Source organism: Mustela lutreola, chromosome 16 (assembly GCF_030435805.1).
Source record: "Mustela lutreola isolate mMusLut2 chromosome 16, mMusLut2.pri, whole genome shotgun sequence".
In the NCBI taxonomy this organism is placed as follows: Eukaryota; Metazoa; Chordata; class Mammalia; order Carnivora; family Mustelidae; genus Mustela; species Mustela lutreola.
The window spans coordinates 39,896,916-39,914,165 of record NC_081305.1 but is presented as its reverse complement, the minus strand read 5'-3'; the positions used below and the strand labels follow the sequence as shown (position 1 = coordinate 39,914,165).

At 47.4% G+C, this 17,250-nt stretch overlaps 1 protein-coding gene across 1 annotated transcript in view; it reads left to right on the top strand.

The window, feature by feature from the left end:
- The window catches only part of LOC131817628 (uncharacterized), a 135,974-nt gene extending 119,816 nt beyond the window's left edge, over positions 1 to 16,158 (top strand). Inside the window, exons 6-7 of the mRNA XM_059151174.1 lie at positions 5,487 to 5,591; positions 16,048 to 16,158. The gene's annotated coding sequence lies outside the window, so the exon portion shown is untranslated. The remainder of the gene's footprint in view (positions 1 to 5,486; positions 5,592 to 16,047) is intronic.
- The last annotated feature ends 1,092 nt before the right edge of the window (positions 16,159 to 17,250 follow it).

Here is a 17,250-nt window from a genome sequence, read left to right as displayed (position 1 = left end):
CGCTTGCCTTGCTCTTAGTGGCTCAGCATCCAGGGTTAGTGGCAGGACCACACACAGATGATTGCATGAGAGAATGCGGCTCAAAAGTTGGTCCCTGCCTGTCTAAATGGGTGGCTGGCTGGGAAATTGAGAGAAATATAAACAAAGCATAGAAGTCAAAACAAAGGGGGGAAGAATTCACTTTCCTGGGGATAGGGTAGTAGATGCTTCCAGGGAGTGTGACACTGAGAACCTTGAGGCTTGGTGTCTAACCCTGGCATTGCCATGGGACACTCTGGGGGCCTGGGCCATATTTTTGCCAAGTCTGCTATTGACTAGACCAGAGGCTGTGCACATAGATGCCGGATTGGTGAAATACTTGGGTGCGGTGTGCTGGGAGGGGCCAGCAAACTGACATGAGCATCCTTGCTAAATGGGGCACCTGCAGTCCTATCCTGGCCTTCTATACCACATGGCATTATGGGCCCAGTTGGCCCAGTTGGGCCTGGAGAATCTGGGAATTTGAACGTTTGTGAGAAATCTCCAAATTTTTAAGTGGCAAGTGTTTCAAATAAAAAGGAAGAACAGCACTGTATGGGGCAAAAACTCTGTGGGTCAGATTTGTAATTCTTGGCCTGGGGACTAGGTGCTCTCTGAGGTTTCCCCCAAGTTGTTGGTTTGGGAATTAGTGTCAGGCTGTGATTCTCTGTGGTGCAGAAATTCTGCCAATGAGGTCAGAATGCACGGTGAAGTACCCTTTGCCAGCTGGGCGTATGGGGCCACCACATCCTCCAGAAAACCCAAGGATAGCACCCAGACCCAGTCTTACTCCCTCATCAGATAGCCCTACCCTCATTTGTTCATTCATTCAATAAATAATTACCAAAGCCTTTTTGTGCAAGATTCATTATGAATACAACTACTTTTCAGGATTTTCTAAGGTTCTCCATGTAAATGGATTCGTCAACCAGGTAAATACTGCACGCTTCTCTTTTGGTTGGGAATGCAAGGTTACCTTAAGGTTGTGGAACCCTTCAGGACCCAGGGGCTGCTGGCCTGGAGACCAGGGGGCAAGCCGATCCCAGCTCTGCAGCTTTGAAAGTGTGCACACTCTGCTCATGGAGTCTGGCCCAGCTTTCCTGCCCTCCTCGGGGCGGGGCCAAGTCTGGGCGCTGGCAGTGTGAGGGCGAAGCCGTGGAGCAGCCAGCGGCTGAGAGGTGCACCTGGCCAGGCAAGCCCTCTGGAGTGGCCACTTCCCGGCTGCGGTAATTCATCACAGGCGGGCTCACAGATGTACTTAAGAAAGAAGGGATGATCTATTTTGTACATGCTCCTTAAAGGGATTCCATTTTAGCTCCAATTGTAATTTTTACCTTTTTCAGGGGAATTTATTGACACAGTGCCTAGCTAAGCCCTAGTTTTTGCCATCCTCCTTTTGTCTGCAAGCACACTCACCAGCGCTTAATTTGTCATAGCCCTGGAGGTATCAGAACTAATGAGCTTTGTTTGAATAGACTTTTTCCAGTTCATCTAGCACACTTTGGGGTAATCACTCAGTTTCTGTTTGCTTCGGATCCGAGGCATTGTGGGAAATATACGGAAATAATGGTTAAAAAAGCAGTATAAATTGGTAACAGCCACATTTTCTGCAAAGCCCTGAAGATGTTATTTTTTTAATTTCCCCACTTATTGAAGTATTGAGAGTGCTCTAAGTACGACCATTACAATATAATATCAGAGGAGAATCTGATAAAATGCTATTTTTCAATTAGCCAGGAGTTTATACTTTGCCTTCTTTAAGCAGTTCATAGCTAACAAATCTTTAAACAATCTAACCTCTTAAGGTTTGGAAGTGGACAGATAATAACCGTGAACACATAACAGTGTGTCAGCAGTGAGAATTTAAAAATCTATTACAGGGATTACATACAGGAATGCTTTTTATTGGCCGGACAATTGCATTTCCATTTTTCCAAGGCAGCGCCTCACAGTCCCTGTGATGCCACCAAGCACGTGGTGGAAGGTTTAGGGAGTGAAGCTTGGGAGCCGGGGCTGCACACACAGTGCAGGCAGGGCTGGGGGTTCAAGGATCTTGAACCCCCACTTCCTAGGGACTGCTGTCATCTGTGCCATCAGGCTTGGCAGGCTGAGTCTAGGATAGGCCTTCCTTTTTAAAGGATTATGATGCATGTTCCCCATGACTAGAGATGTGGTTTTGAGGATTGCTTAGATCTGTGAAATGGGTCAAGGTGTGGTTAAACCTTTGATTACCCCAGAGTCCCTGCTTTGGGTCGGGGTGCGGGAGGAGGGTGCCTTTCCAAAATGTGGTGGGGAAGAGAATCCACCTCCATTCTGGGGGCCACCTCCTGCAGATTTCTGAAATCAAATCAAAGAAGCGGAGAGACATAGTGGCCTCCCCTCACCAGCGATGCTGGATGGCCTTTCCCTGTGGGGAGAGGCGGGAGTGGGTGTACATGGGTATGCCCAGTGCAAATTGCCCTTGGTGGGCAGGGCGTGTTAGCTCTGGGCTGGATGTAGAGGGTGGGCCTTGCTGTTACATAGTGGTGGTTGTAGTGAGCATGCTAAACCATCAGCCTGTCCAGCTAGCTATGGTCTAGACGAACCTGCAGTTACTTTCAGCTCTCACAGTATCCCCATGGATCAGGCAAGATTCCTCAGCTCCGTTTTGTAAACAAGGAAACTGGGAGTCTGAACTGGTAGGCATCCTGCCCCTTGATCACAGGGTGGAAAGCAAAAGGGGCATGACTTGAACTCGGTGCTTTCAATTTTGTCATGCCTTCCCAATCCTCCTTGTGTGACACTTCTAGGGCTAGTAAGTATCACCACCAGCAGCCACAGCAAATTCTCACCCGTGCCCCTGGAACCCGAGACCCAACGCCTGGCTGTGTGGGGTGTCCTAAGGTGAGGAAGAGGCCCCGATCTCTGGGGACAGAACTCCAGTGACAGAGCAGATGCCGAGTGACAGTACAGGAAGCAGTGGCAGTGGAGGTGGGGGTGGGAGGGTGCATCGAGGGCCAACATCCCAGTCTGAGGCAGCATGGGGACAGCTGCCTTCATCTCTCCAGGAGCTTTGCTCCCTTTAGCACCAGGCTTGAGGAGGCTTTGTCCTTGGAGAGCCACTGACAGTGGGCTGAGGACTCCTGCTACGGAATTCATCTGGAAAGGCAGAGGTGGAAGGTTGGGTCCAGGGCTGCCAGGTGAGGAAGAGTGTGGGCAGTTCTGGGGTGCCGAGGATCCATGCAGGATCCTGGGGAGCCAGAGACATGGTGACATTTGCATTTGGAGCTGTCACTCTAGAGTCTTCAAGGGGAATGGGTCAGAGAGGCTGAGGTTGCACAGGGGAGAGCAGGGAGGTTTTCTGGGCCCATCTCTTCACCTGCAGGATGAGGTTGTTTGACAGATGTCTCAGGCACTGCTGTGTAACAAACACCCTCAAACCTGTGCCTTAAAGAAACCACTATTCTGGGGGTTGCTAGGCAATTCTACTGCCTTTGCCAGCCTCATGGTTTCTGCTAGGCTTGCTCACACACACGTGTAGAGAGCTGGAGGGCTCCAGGCAATGGATGGTCTGGGTTGGCCTCACCTGAATGTCTGGGGCTGTCCGGCCATCAGCAGGGGCACCTCTCTTCTTGCCCTGTGGGCTCCCATCTTGCAGTGCCTGAGAGGGTGACAGACCGGACAGTGCGCACAGACCCTCTCCTTTCTCTACTTCTGCCAAGGCTGGGCCTCAATCTGACCCTACAATTTATGCTGACCTGCAGAAGCTGACTCTCTCCATGTGTGGGCTGGGAGTGAGCTCTGTGATTTTAATGATAGCTATTATTATGATTGAAACCACAGTTACTCACATAGTTCCTATTTTAAAGGGTAAAAGGAAGAACACAGGGAAAATTCCACATTGCAAATATTCTTAAGTTTCTTCTTAAAATAAGTGTCAAAACCACATTAAGAGGGATTAACTCTATAATTTTGCTAGTCCTGAAGAACAGCATGTCAGCAGGAAACCCTGATGCATGTGTGCTGCCTCAGGCTTTCCAAATGCTGTCACCTGTGTTCTATCTTTTGAGCACCCAAACCAACCTTGAGAGGAAGATGGAAGGGATATTATTTAACTTCCATTTAGGGTTTAAAAAAATGGAAACCTAAAGAAAGGACTGTCCAAGGTTGGTTGCACAGTAGGGCCTTGGACTCTAGGGTTGAGTTTCTTTCACTTTGCCTCACGATCCCTACTACTCATCAGTAGTGGCCCACTATGACCCCTGGATCTTTCTCTTTTCTAATGAAACTTATTTGGCTCTTATTTAACAATGTGATGCATTGCTTCTGGCAACACATGTTCTCCTAGAAGACTAAGCTTTGGATTGTGAGGGATCCAATAGCTAATTTGAAATGAAAATCATCCTATTTGCATTGTCATTTTGAGTCTCTCTAAGGTACATTGCCAAGGACAGGGCCGATAAAAATACCCTGTGAACTTTATCTCTGAGCATCTCTCTGTAATTGAGATGGGTTTTTCTTTCTTCTGGAATTTTTCAGAGATGACCACGCATACACCCTCTAAACAGCTATGTTCAAGCAAGTTTTCCTGTAATTTGAGATTTGTTCCCCCCATGTTTTCTGAAGGCCTTGAGAACATTCTGCTTGAGTTTCCCCTTCTAACCCTGCAGATGCCTTTGCATGCTTCTGAGTGTGATTCCTCCAGCACACCCAGCCACATGGGGGAGCTCAGAGAGAGCTCAGGAGTTCCAGTCAGGCAGGTAGCGCCCTCATGTCTGAGGATGGCAGACCTTTCCCTCCTCCGAGGTCTAGCAAAGCCCCTGTGAACACGGAGATATTCAGGGCTCTTCCACTCTGGGGACCAGAGAGCGAGCCCTAGATTGGCATTCTCATCTCACATTGGTCACTAACTTGCTGTGAGATTTTCTGTAAGTCACTCCACCTCTCTGATCCTCCATTTCCTCATTGTAAGTCCACACTCTGATTCTGACTCTACAAGGGGTATTGCTTGAGAGGGTGAACGGGGTATGCAAGGAAGGATTGTCTTTTCCTGCCTGGAAGAGAATTTGCTTATTCAACTGAATTCACAGCATCCTGTCCTGTCAGGAGGGGTGGTTTGGAGGTATTAACGTGGATGTCAATTGGTTCCAATTTTGTGTAATCCACGGCAAGACAGACATTCTGTTAATTTCACAGAGTGAATTCTTGCAGCTTAAATCATGATGCAGAGTGAAAAAAATGTTGTAGATAAATATTGCCTGAACTCACTCAAACTTGTGATATCATAAAAAATGCTTTCTTAAGTTGTTAAACCCTGAGCTCTCTGATTCATAGATTCCCAAAGCCAACCCTTCTGTTTTCTCTTTAGTACTTTGAGCTTATAGAATATAATCCCTTGGATGACGACAAAACCAGAATAGTTCATAATACTGATCACTTATAAGGCCCTTTCTCAAATGCCATCTCATTTTGTTGGCACAACAACCCAGGTGGCTTGGCGCAGTGAACCGACGGAGATTCCTTCCCCTCACAGTCACCTGGGGATGTGCAGATGAAAGGGGCCCCTCCCTGGGCCTCTCCCCACCTGGAGGAAGGTGAGTGTTTATTTTCACGAGATTCAAATGACAGAAGCATCAAAAGTAATGGCTCCCTATTTTTGGTTCTGGGAGGAGCCTTTGGGAATTGATTTCCCAGGCAGGGGCAGTCAGGACTGCAGCCCTTGCCTGTGAACCTGGACTTGCAGGTGCCTGGGCCTCACAGCCTGTATCCCACCACCATCCCTGCACCGCATAAATTACAAGCTCCTGACGGTAGGAACCAGATGCTCTAATTTTCTTATGTTCCCCCTTTCCCCAACCAGAGCCTACTAAATGCATCTTGAAACTCTTACAGAGGGAGTTTCTTTCTTTTTTAAAAATTACTATGATTATTTTACTTTTTATTGATTTCATTTTCTAAAAAGAAGAGATTGTATTTCTTTATTTAAGATGGGCAGAGGGAGAGACCATCTTTTTTTTTTTTTTTTAAAGATTTATTTATTTACTTGACAGACAGAGATCACAAGTAGGCAGAGAGGCAGACAGAGAGAGAGGAGGAAGCAGGCTCCCTGCTGAGCAGAGAGCCTGATGCGGGGCTCGATCCCAGGACCCTGAGACCATGACCTGAGCCGAAGGCAGAGGCTTAACCCACTGAGCCACCCAGGCGCCCCGAGACCATCTTTTTATAAAAACTATTTTTATTAACATATAATGTATTATTTGCCCCAGGGGTACAGTTCTGTGAATCGTCAGGCTTATACACTTCTCAGCACTCACAATAGCACATACCCTCCCCAATGTCCATAACGCAACCACCCTGTCCCTACTCCCAGCAACCCTCAGTTTGTTTTTTGAGATTAAGAGTCTCTTATGGTTTGCCTCCCTCCTAGTCCCATCTTGGTTCATTTTTCCTTCCCTACCACCCAGCCGCCTCACTCTGCCTCTCAAATTCCTCATATCAGGGAGATCATATGATAATTGTTTTTCTCTGATTGACTTATTTGGCTCAGCATAATACCCTCTATTTCCATCCATATCATTGCAGATGGCAAGATTTCATTTCTTTTGACGGCTGCATAGTATTCCATTGTGTATATATACCACATCTTTATCTATTCATCTGTTGATGGAAATCTAGGTTCTTTCCATAGTTGGGCTATTGTGGACATTGCTGCTATAAACATTCAGGTGCATGTGCCCCTTGGGATCACTACATTTGTATATTAAGCAGATTCCATGCCAAGTGCTGAGCCCAATGCAGGGCTTAATCTTAGGACCGTGAGATCATGACCTGAGCTGGAACCAAGAGTCAGATGCTTACCTGACTTGGACCAACCAGGTAACAGTTCAAAAGGGCCTTGCATGGCTATCCTGAGGTGGGAGGTCTGTGGCTCGAGGCTGACCCTAGTCTTTGCTCACTGTCTAAACGGTTGCATAAGCCTAAAAAGAGCAAGGACTCATCCTGAATATTCATTCGGTTCTTTGACATTTATGAACAGCAGATTTAATTATTCCAGCACCTGTAAGGCATATGGAATAAACTATCTTTCTAGATGCACCAGCTTTTCTAGAAGCTCTGAGCTCCTATGACTCGCCCAAGGTACCAGGGCAACTGTGTGGTTTGGGTTCTGCTTGTTTGCTTAGCCCAAGGTGGAGCATAACTGATTCAGGGTGTGAACAAGGTGCTCTGCAGAGACCCCTGAGTTCCTGTAATTGCTGCCGTAGCTCTCAGAGGATCAGGAGAGCTAGGACGGGAGAAGCCAAGGGGTGGGAGCTGAGTGTTTTCTAGCAATCAGCAGTGAGTTATCAGTTGCTTTGGGAGACATTGGGCTGGGAACCCAGCCCAACACCTTCCCTCCCTCCTCACTCTGTAAAGGGTTACTGATGGGCACCAGCAGGAAGCAGCTTGAGGGGTACCCCACAGTTGCTGAGCACATCTTTCTCTAATACATGCCATTGAGCTGCTTGGGGTGGTGGGCAAGTCCGTCTAGAGAGGGAGTACAGCACAGCCGGCAGGAGCAGAGGCATGGAAGCTGGCCTTACACACACTGGAGTCCGGCCCGCCCAGGGGCTAGGGGTGGTCAGGGCCTGCACACTTGAGTGCACATCTTGGACTCACAGGTTTTTAGGCATGTATCTAACTTCTCCATAAGCCCACTGATTAGGAAAAAAAGGAAAGTGAACCAAGGTTGGTTCTAGAACCTGAATGCAATGTGGGAATGGACCCTGAGCTGGGCCAAAACCCACAGGACCTCCTAGGTCATGAGTGTTCTTGGTCACTCTGTTGTGCTCTTGGGGAATGACTAGTGCAAGGGGTGGGAGGAATTCAGGCTCTGCTGTTCCAGTGTCCTTTTGACCAGGGGTTTGGGGGAGGGGGTGGTCTAACATGTCTCCTTTATAACGTTCAGCAATGATAATGCTTATATCCATCCTGGGTGTGGGCCTGAAGCCACAAGCTGGGAGCCCTGGGCTGGATTTGGCCACCGGAGTATTTTTTTATTTAGCCAGCAGAGTAGTTCTTTTGTTTACTTTAAAAAAGGGAACCAACGTTTAAAAAAAACGAAGAAATTGTCGGAAAACGTCCAGATTTCCAGCTTTCATAAAAAATTCAGACTATCTGGCCATGTGGAGCGGTTTTTCTTTGCAGGACTGTCTATTCGAACAGGGCTACAGCTGCCCCCCTTCAAAGGGATTAGGTGTTTCAAGTTAGCCACAGTCCCCACTGCCCCCTAGTGTCCCTGAAATGGGGGAACAGAGTCAGACGCTGTCTATACTGTGCTCGCATTGTGGGTTTCGCACAGGAGGTGAAGGACTATCTGTTTCCATGTCTTTCCCCAAAGAGGGAGCAGGAGATAGTTTCTTCCTAAACAGTCTTTCTCTTTCTGTGACCTTCATGGGCCCAGCAGTCATTTGCTCACGAGACCATGGGGATAAACAGACTTGCTCAGATGAGAGTGGGGTGAAGAGAAGCTGCTGTGACCCAACATCTCCAGATGTGTTTAAGAGATCTTCAAGGATAAGGATGGGGGGATTCAGCAGAGACAGGTGGTGAGGACCCGGCTGAAGTCAGGTACAGCTTAGTAAGGCATAGCTGGTTGAGGGCAGTTTGGGGTTTCACCAGCACCTCGAGGCAATTGCTCAGAATCTAAGAGTTCATTAGGTGAGGCTCAATTTGCAAATCTTAAAATGACAGTTTCTCACTTGGCAATCTCTGGTGTTAATAAGTCGGTTACGAATGCAGGGTTAAATGAAGCAGGCACCCAGCTTGTGCGTGTGTGTGTGCGTGTGCGTGTGTGTTGTGTGTGTGTGTGTGTGTGTGTGTGTGACACACCATGTGTGGTTTCTTGGAGTCGGGAAAAATCTGTCAGCCTTTCTAATACTGACTTAGTTTTGACAACAGAATAAGATGTATTTTGAACACATGCACGTCCTGCCTTTTCCAAAGGGGGGCTAATGAGTGTGGGTCCCCGGAAGGAGGGAGGGTGCGGCTGGGTTTCCTTCTGGGGTATTTGCTTGTTGAGCTTCTTCTGGGGACAAAGGGTCTGGGCATCTGTGGGCCACCTGGGCTCTGATGGCCTCTTGGGCTAGTCTCGAGGGCCAGAGAGGGCTGCGGAACTCCTTTGGACATTGAGCTTTCTTGTTAAAGGCGTTTCAAAAGCCAAATCTCTCCCCCATCCCCACCGCTCCTCCCAAGATGGTTCTGCAACTCCATGTGAAATGGGAAGCAATTTGGTCAGAGTGGCCTATAGAATAGAATAAATCCTTTAAACCAATTGTATAAAAATGCAAATTTAAGGCAAGCAATTAAAAACACATAGAAATGAGAGATTTGGATTTTGCAGAGCTAGCTTTCTGCAGCCACTGTCAGATCTCTGTGCAATTTATCTGGATTCCGTCAGTGGTGACCAGACTGGATTTTGATAAAGAGCCGCAAACCTGTCCTTCTCCAGCTTCTGTGACTTGCCACACTCTCCATTCAGGCTGGAGCGTCCGCACAATCCCTTGCATAATTTGGACTTAATCATTTGTACTTCACAGCCTCTGAGAGGCCTCAGACTTGGGAGGTGGGGACAGATTTGGCTTTTTAATCGCCTTGTATATTGTGTAGCTCGAGATAAATGACACCGACTGTCTGAAAACTACATTCTTGCTTCTGATGCAAAACTGTAATTAATTTTGTGCAGTGTTTCAGAATTGATCGTGGTCACTTGAATTTCTAATTTTTCATTCACTTCAAAGACCTGTTTTTTTTTTTTTTTTTTTTCCCCTCTCTCTCCCTTTTCCTTAAAGGAATGTGCTCTGTGTCCGGGAGTGCGCTGCAACACTGGTGTACTAAATGATTCTCTTATGCCTCTTTTTCAGTAAGGTGAAACAGAGGTCAAGGCCTATGGCTGGTGTTTATCTCTTAGCGTGTATTCAGATGTATTTCCCGACCTATAGGAAATACTATCAAAACTTACTAAATTATAACTAAATAGTTTGGCGGCACTTTTGTATTGTAAAAGGCTCAAAAAGCTTCATTCACACATCCTATTCACTATAAGACAATTAAGCACAATTTAGGCAATAATTACCCTAATTAACTACACTATAATGTTTGTATTCAAGATTATAGCAACGTTGTATCACTTCGCTCTTTAAATAATAACAAGGTTTCCTAATTTCTCTGTATTGATAGTTGTTGTATGTGATTCTTTGTTTGGTATATTTCACTGTAAAAATATTTGTCAGTGAAAGATTGAACAATATGAATGAATTTGATTATGCCATTGTCAAAAGCTCCATGCATCACAATCCCTTGTTTTTAATCACTACTGTAAACCTTGCAGCCGGAGGGCATAGTTTTAATTTGGGTGTCTTACTAATGAAAAGAAAAAAATAATTGTTTTGCCAGGATTTAATAATAAGCAATAAAATCAGCCAACCAGATTTTACCTCTGCATTCAATCTCTTTTTTATTATAAAACATTTTTGTCCTTTTTTTAGATTACAGGCGTAGATACTGAACATTTTACTAATAAATATTTCAGTTTGCTTATGGAGGCTAATGCTGTCATCTGAATATGGAATTATATTTCTTTCATGCTTCATTATCATTTCATGGTAGTAATGACAGTGAGGCAATGGAATATTTACAGGCTTTTCAGAAGACATTTATCCAATACATTCCCTGAAGGGCACCTAGGCTTAAAGATACATTATCCTTTTGTAAAGCTCTGCCCAGAATCCCAATTCCTGAATCAACCAATCAGAACTTTTTTCCCCCTTTGACACTTAACCCAGTGATGAAACTTCCCTCCTCTCCACCCCCATTGGTGGGCCAATTATCCTGAAAGTTAAGAAAAACAGTCAGGGGGAGATGGGCCTGTGACATCAGTTTACACAGTCTGTGAAATGGGTATGTAACTCTTACCTTCACTGTTATCTTGGACCTTGGGTGTGACTTTGTTCCAGTTTTGTCTAAAGTGGTTCTTTCACTTCATTTATTTTCTAGATGGTTTCCAAGACTCTGGAGTTGTTTGTCTTATTAATTGATGCTGCTAGGATGGTTGTAGGTGGTAAATCTCAGGTCACGGGGGATCTAAAGGGAGCAAACCTGTCATTATGGCTTCGAATGATGGTTCTTCTGATGGGTGGGAAGGGGGGAACCACTGGGGAGGGGAGAAGTTTTCTGTGTTCCTGCTGTGGTCTTGGGGACCAATGGCAGGGCCTCCCTTGTCCCACAGAGCAGGCATCTCACTCTAGCGAGCTTGGGGACCCAGACAGCTGGCAAGCGTGTGCCTGTCTAAGTGGGTGGCTGTTCCTTGGTTCCTGACAGCTGGATGAACACAGCCCCATGATCATAGAATCTTCTGATTTTTTTCTTTTTTTGAATCTTCTGATTTTTTTTTAAGGGAAACCAGAAATCTGGATTTTTCCTGTGAAATTTCCTGATTTTTAAACATTGGCAATGATTTCAAATATTTTCAAACTACTCTGCAAATCAAATCAGACTGTGGGCTGTGTGGAGGACTGTGAGCTGCCAGGTGTGGGCCTGTAGTCGAGGGATGTGTTCTGGGCAGGCCATGGAGGCGGAGGAGGGGTATCCCTGTCCTGTTGCTCAGGTTGCCTGCTGCACAGGGTCACGCGGTCCCTGGGGGGTGCAGTCCTGCATTTGCCCCCACTCACCTTGCTCTGGGGACTGCAGGGCTATTGGCTTCTCTCCCTGGTCTCATTATTCTCACGGCTTAATTTGTCATTGTGCTTTGGAAAGGCATTTAGTGGCTAGTCTTGTGTGACTTTGATCTCTTCTAAAACCTTTTTCCGTGGACACGCTAACATCTGCCAGACTGTATGGATGCTTGTCTCATCCACATCTGTGTTCTCTTCAACACAGTTTGCTGCTTTCCCCCAGCCTTCAGAGCCCTGGGGCCCAAAGACCCTTCCTGAATGGTATTGAGCAGTTTCCGAGAAAAAGGCATCTTTGGAGCTATTTCCCAGCATTGAATGTAGGGAAGGAGCACTCAGATGCAGAAAATGTGGGAAAGCCTGTTGCTGCATGGGTCCCACTGTCTCCTGGGTGCCGGGGCGGGGGGTGCATGGGTGTGCTGAGTGCTCAGCAGGACTTTGCTGTAGGAATCTCCTTGGGACTCTCTGGTGCTGGGCTGATACTCAAGGGCAGATGGGAGGGAACAAGCTCTTTGGCAAAGGTGCTCTGTGTGATGCGGCCAAGATGCCTCGTGGCCCTGTCACTACGCCACTATCATGGTGGCTGGAAGCTGGAGATGTGTTCAGAGGGGAGCGAGGGGTGTGTGCAGGACCCAGGTGCAGCTGCTGACAGGGAGCCAGGTTGCGTTACGCCATGACTCTGAAGGGTCCCCGCCCGGTCCACTGGAACAGGATTGCTGCCGAGGGAGGACCCCGTCCTGCACCGAATCTTGCTGGCAGCCTAGCACCAGCAATTCAGAAGAAAAGAGTGAGAACCAAGCTTTCCCTGGGGAGAACGAGGACACTGGTTTCCTCAGGCTTGTCCTTCTGCAGACATGTCTATATTTAGGTTTCCATATGATTAAGAAGCAACAAGATGTGAGACTTTCTGGTCTATGAGAGAAGATGAGTCAGTCTGGCCGTAATTGATTTGAAAAAGAAAGCAGGGCTGGCTCCCCCCTCCTCCCCAAGTGCATTATGTTTTTCTGTTCTGGGATGGCTGCCAGGCCAGGTGGGAGAGGAGGACTTCCGAACTTGCACCGTCGTCTAGAAAAAGCCACAGCCAGGTCGTGGGGGGTTGCTGAGGCTCCACATTTTGGGAGCACGAAGGGAGAACTCTGGCGGGGGGGTCCTAATCTTTTCATGGTCCTGCCTTGGTATCCAGCCTGAGATTGACGCCCAGTTTCAGGTCTCATAGGCACCACTGCAGAATCTAGATGTGGTGGTTTCTCATTTACTCTGGTGATTTGGGCTCTGGGCTCAGGGGAAGGCAGAGTGTGAGGAGAGCCTGGATGGAGGAGTGGGGGAGCACCACCTGTGTGTGTGGTGGTCCTGAGTTTGGAGTTCTGCTCTTTTGCTCTTTGCTCTCTGGTCACACCCTGGTCCTGTCCAGAGCACTTTCACAGAAACACCCCTAAAGGGATTGCCAGATGAAATCCAGGATGTTCAGTTCAATTTGAATTTCAGAAAACTAAACCAAACCAAAACCAAAACCTGAATTTCAGATAACTAATCATTTTCTGTTTCAAACACATATGCAATACGCTAATATTAAATTTTTCCCTGTAGTATATTATTTTAGTGTTTCCTAACAGTACTTTAAAAATACATGTTATACATATTGGGGGACATATTTATGCTAAAAACTTTATTTGTTTATGTGAAATTGAAATTTCACCAGGCATCCTGAATTTTTATTTGCTAAACTTGGCCATACTATCACTGAGACCATGCACTTGAGATACCTTGATTCTGCACAAGTCTACTTGAATAGGGAGACTTGACCTTTCTTGCGTAGCTTACAGGTATCTGTTTGGAAGCAGACAGAAAGTGGGTTACCCGTGCACAAATGCTTAAGCCAGTCGTCCACATTGCTCATCAAAAATCTCATTGGAGTTTTCTGGGCTGGGTGAATTTTTGCTTTATTCATCCCTAGAATTTTTGCTTTATTCATCCCTGTAGAATACAAGAAGGTGCCATGTCGAACACCTGTGCTAATGTCTCCCCATGTGTCCCCACTCTCCCCCAGGATCCACAAAGATCCCAGACACTGACTCTGCCCACCCAGTGCCCAGGCTGAACTCTGTTCAGGTTTGTGATCCCAGGGGCTTGCCAGGGGATGCCCTTCCTCTCTACTCTCCTCCTCTCACACACTGGCCTCAGCCCCAGAGAAGCCGGCTCTGCAGAGGCTGGGATGTGGGGAAAAGTCCCATGGGCTGCACAGAGCTTTTCAACCACTATTGCCGTGGGCCAGCAGAAACATTACCTTTGTTATTTGTTTCCGCCCATATTCTTTGAACTTGTCGCAAAAAAACCTGTGTTATTTTTAGAACATCCAACCTGATGAAGAGGAAATTCAATGCATTAGGATCTTAGAGGCTTCTGCTAAGTGGGTCATGAGGACACCAAGGAAATTCACTCTTCAGTATTCAAAATATATTTCCAAACTCTTACCCACTGCTGGATGGGGGTAGGGGAAGACAATTATGGCATAAAAATCAAGTCATGATGATAAACGCGCCCAGTGAACCTAGTTCCTGTTTGCCAGGATCTGGACTCATCCAAGGGAATAAATCCCAGAGTGCAGTGTTGTTCACTGATCTTCAGTGAAATCCACCCCTTGCCCCCTGTGTGTATTTTCTCCCCCAGGACACTTTCTTGGCCTGGGTGTCCTGGTGCCACGTGGGGACGGACACGGCCTTGTCTAGAACCACTCCAACCCAAAGGATGGCCTGCAGATCCCTGCTGTTTCAGAGAAAGGCTCTTGCCCTTGGGGTCATCGAACTTGGAAATGCTCCACACCCTGCCCACCACGGAAGGCCCAGGATGCTGGCGGAGGCCAAGGTTTGAGGCCCGCGGTCCGCTCCAGTGTCTGCTGGGCCACCCCCCAACTTCTCCCAGCCCGGGAAGGAGAGAGGCAGTTTGGAGAAGACACATCATATTTTTGACGTAGGGCTCCAATCACAAAAAGCAGTGACGGCTACTGCAAATGTATCGATTTGTTTTTCCTCCATAGACCTGTGTGCTGTTTGTAGGTAGAGGGGGAGAAAGCCGGCGAACACAGTAGAATCTACTTCTTAGAAGCCTGGGTTATCAAACTCATTAATCTACATGTCAAGAGGCTAGGAATGAATAATTGTGTGTAGAATTTATCTGCCAACATGATAGCTACTTTTCAGCTTTCTCCTCAGAGCTCCTTCATTGCGGCGCCCCTGATTATACGCTTTGTCTTCTCTGTGTGAACCTGCTGCGGTGGCGGAGCGATGGGACCCCGGGCCCCTGCAAGGGCGGTGGCTGGGATGCAGCAGACCCTTGGCCACCTCCTGCATCCCCCGGGCCTGGGCCTGAGCAGGGAGGTGTGGCCTAATGAGGGCACGTGGTGGCCACCCCATCGGAACAGCAGCTAATTGGAAGGAAATGCAAAGCCTGCTCCGCGCAGGGTTCTCCTCTGATTCAGTGCAAGTCTGCTTACTGCCCACGTGGGGGCGGGTGGTGGGGTGCTCCTGGCACCTTTAGGGCCCTTTGTCCCCATCAGAGCTGAGGGCTTTGAGTGGGAGACACTGGGGTCTGTTGGGTGGGCTAGGGTGGGCTTCCTAGACCCTGGCACTGTGGGCTGGAGGCTCACCCCCAAGGAAATTCACTAAGAGAAGAAATTCATAAAATAATTCATAAAAGAAGGTGCCAACCCCCGATAGGGGTTGGTAAATGGTCGGAGACTGACGGCAGAGGTTAGTCAGCCAAGGGACTCTCGGGGCTGAGCGGACAGGAGAGAACACACAGGCTTTAGGTTTGTAAGACAAGGTGGCCAGCACACCTTAAAGTTAGAGGGACCCACGAGGACCGGGTGCACCGGGCGCCACCCCTGGGGGCCCCTTGCCCATTGCCAGGGGTGGGCAGTTGCAGAGGGACAGCGTAGACAAGTGGTCTTTGCTTGGCCCTGTCGTCAGGTGCATCAAGTCCGTACTTTGCACAGTGACCCCCTTGCCAGGAGCATCCCCGGGCAGCCTCTGCCTTGTCAGCTACATTTATGATGTGCTCATAATTAAATGTCCGCCAAGCTCGCAGCGCGCTGACCACAGAGGGGCCATAAGCAGTGAGATAAATGAGACCGGGAGATGTAATATTGCTTCACTCGTGGGCTTCGGCTGATGTTAAAGATTGTCAGTGATAATTATTAATATGTGACCTGGTTGAGTCTTTACGTGAACAATCACAATTTTAATAAAGTGGTAAACTCCGCGCTCAGCCCTTGCGCATGTTCTGCATCAGACACCCTCACTTTATGCGTGTGGATTTTAGAACAGCCCTGCTTTCCTCTGTGTTGCAGGTGGTGTGATAACCCATTAGTGGAAACTTCCGCCCAAATACAAATAGATGCAAAGTCCGGCAAGGACAAAGTGTGCCCTCTTCCATGCCCTCACGTGCCGCATGAGGAGAGGATGGGCACAGGCAGCGGGTGAGGAGTAGGCCCAGCTTTTGCTAACCGCAGGTGCAGCTGCTTCTTTCTGCCTAGCCAGGAGGGAGCACCTGGGGATGCCTACTGCTTGCGCTGGTGTTGGTGTAACTGACACCACTAGTGTCCTATCCAGAACCCTCCTCTCTTTTACCAGCTTCTGTGTACTCTGCCCTTAGCAATCCCACATGCCAGCTTTCTCAGAAGGCTGCCTTTTTGGCTCTGGAAACTTTTGACCTGAGTGGGGAACTGGAACAACCTGGGGGAATTCTATCTTTCTCCTAGGACCCAGAATGGCCCATGGTCAAGGATTGTCTGCGCGGGAGGAAGAAGGCCGAGCTCTTCGCCTAGGAAGGGCAGCACAAACTTCAAGGTATAATTTATGATTTAACAAATGCTAGTCTAAATAATTGAGACCATGTTTGAAAAACTTAATTCAAATGTTAAAAAATAACTTGAAGATAAGTGATATTTTCAAATATATATGTAATGCAAAAATTAATAATCCAAATAGAAAATCTCAGTTCATGTAGCAGTGGTCTAAGGAGCATTTGGGGAAGAAACAATCTCATGGGGTCTAGAGGGAAAGAAGAAAAATGTGCTAACTACAGTGTGTTAAAAAGGAGAACCCAGAGACACAATTTCCCTTCCCTCTTTAAAAATTAAGGGCGCCTGGGTGGCTCAGTGGGTTGGGCCGCTGCCTTCGGCTCAGGTCATGATCTCAAGGTCCTGGGATCGAGTCCCACATCGGGCTCTCTGCTCAGCAGGGAGCCTGCTTCCTCCTCTCTCTCTCTCTCTGCCTGCCTCTCTGCCTACTTGTGATCTCTCTCTGTCAAATAAATAAATAAATAATCTTAAAAAACAAAAAAAAAAAAACAAAAAAAAAAAACTTCATTCCTTTAAAAAAAATTAGGAAAATGCGGGAGTTAAACATAGAGGTTAAAGATTACTTTTGAAGCACTTAAAACCACTTAGTACTTGAATTCTAAACTGGATCAGGGCTTACTGAATACAATCACAAATAAAATAGATTTTAGAGATCAAGGATAGGACAGGAACGGAAACAAAAAAGCCAAG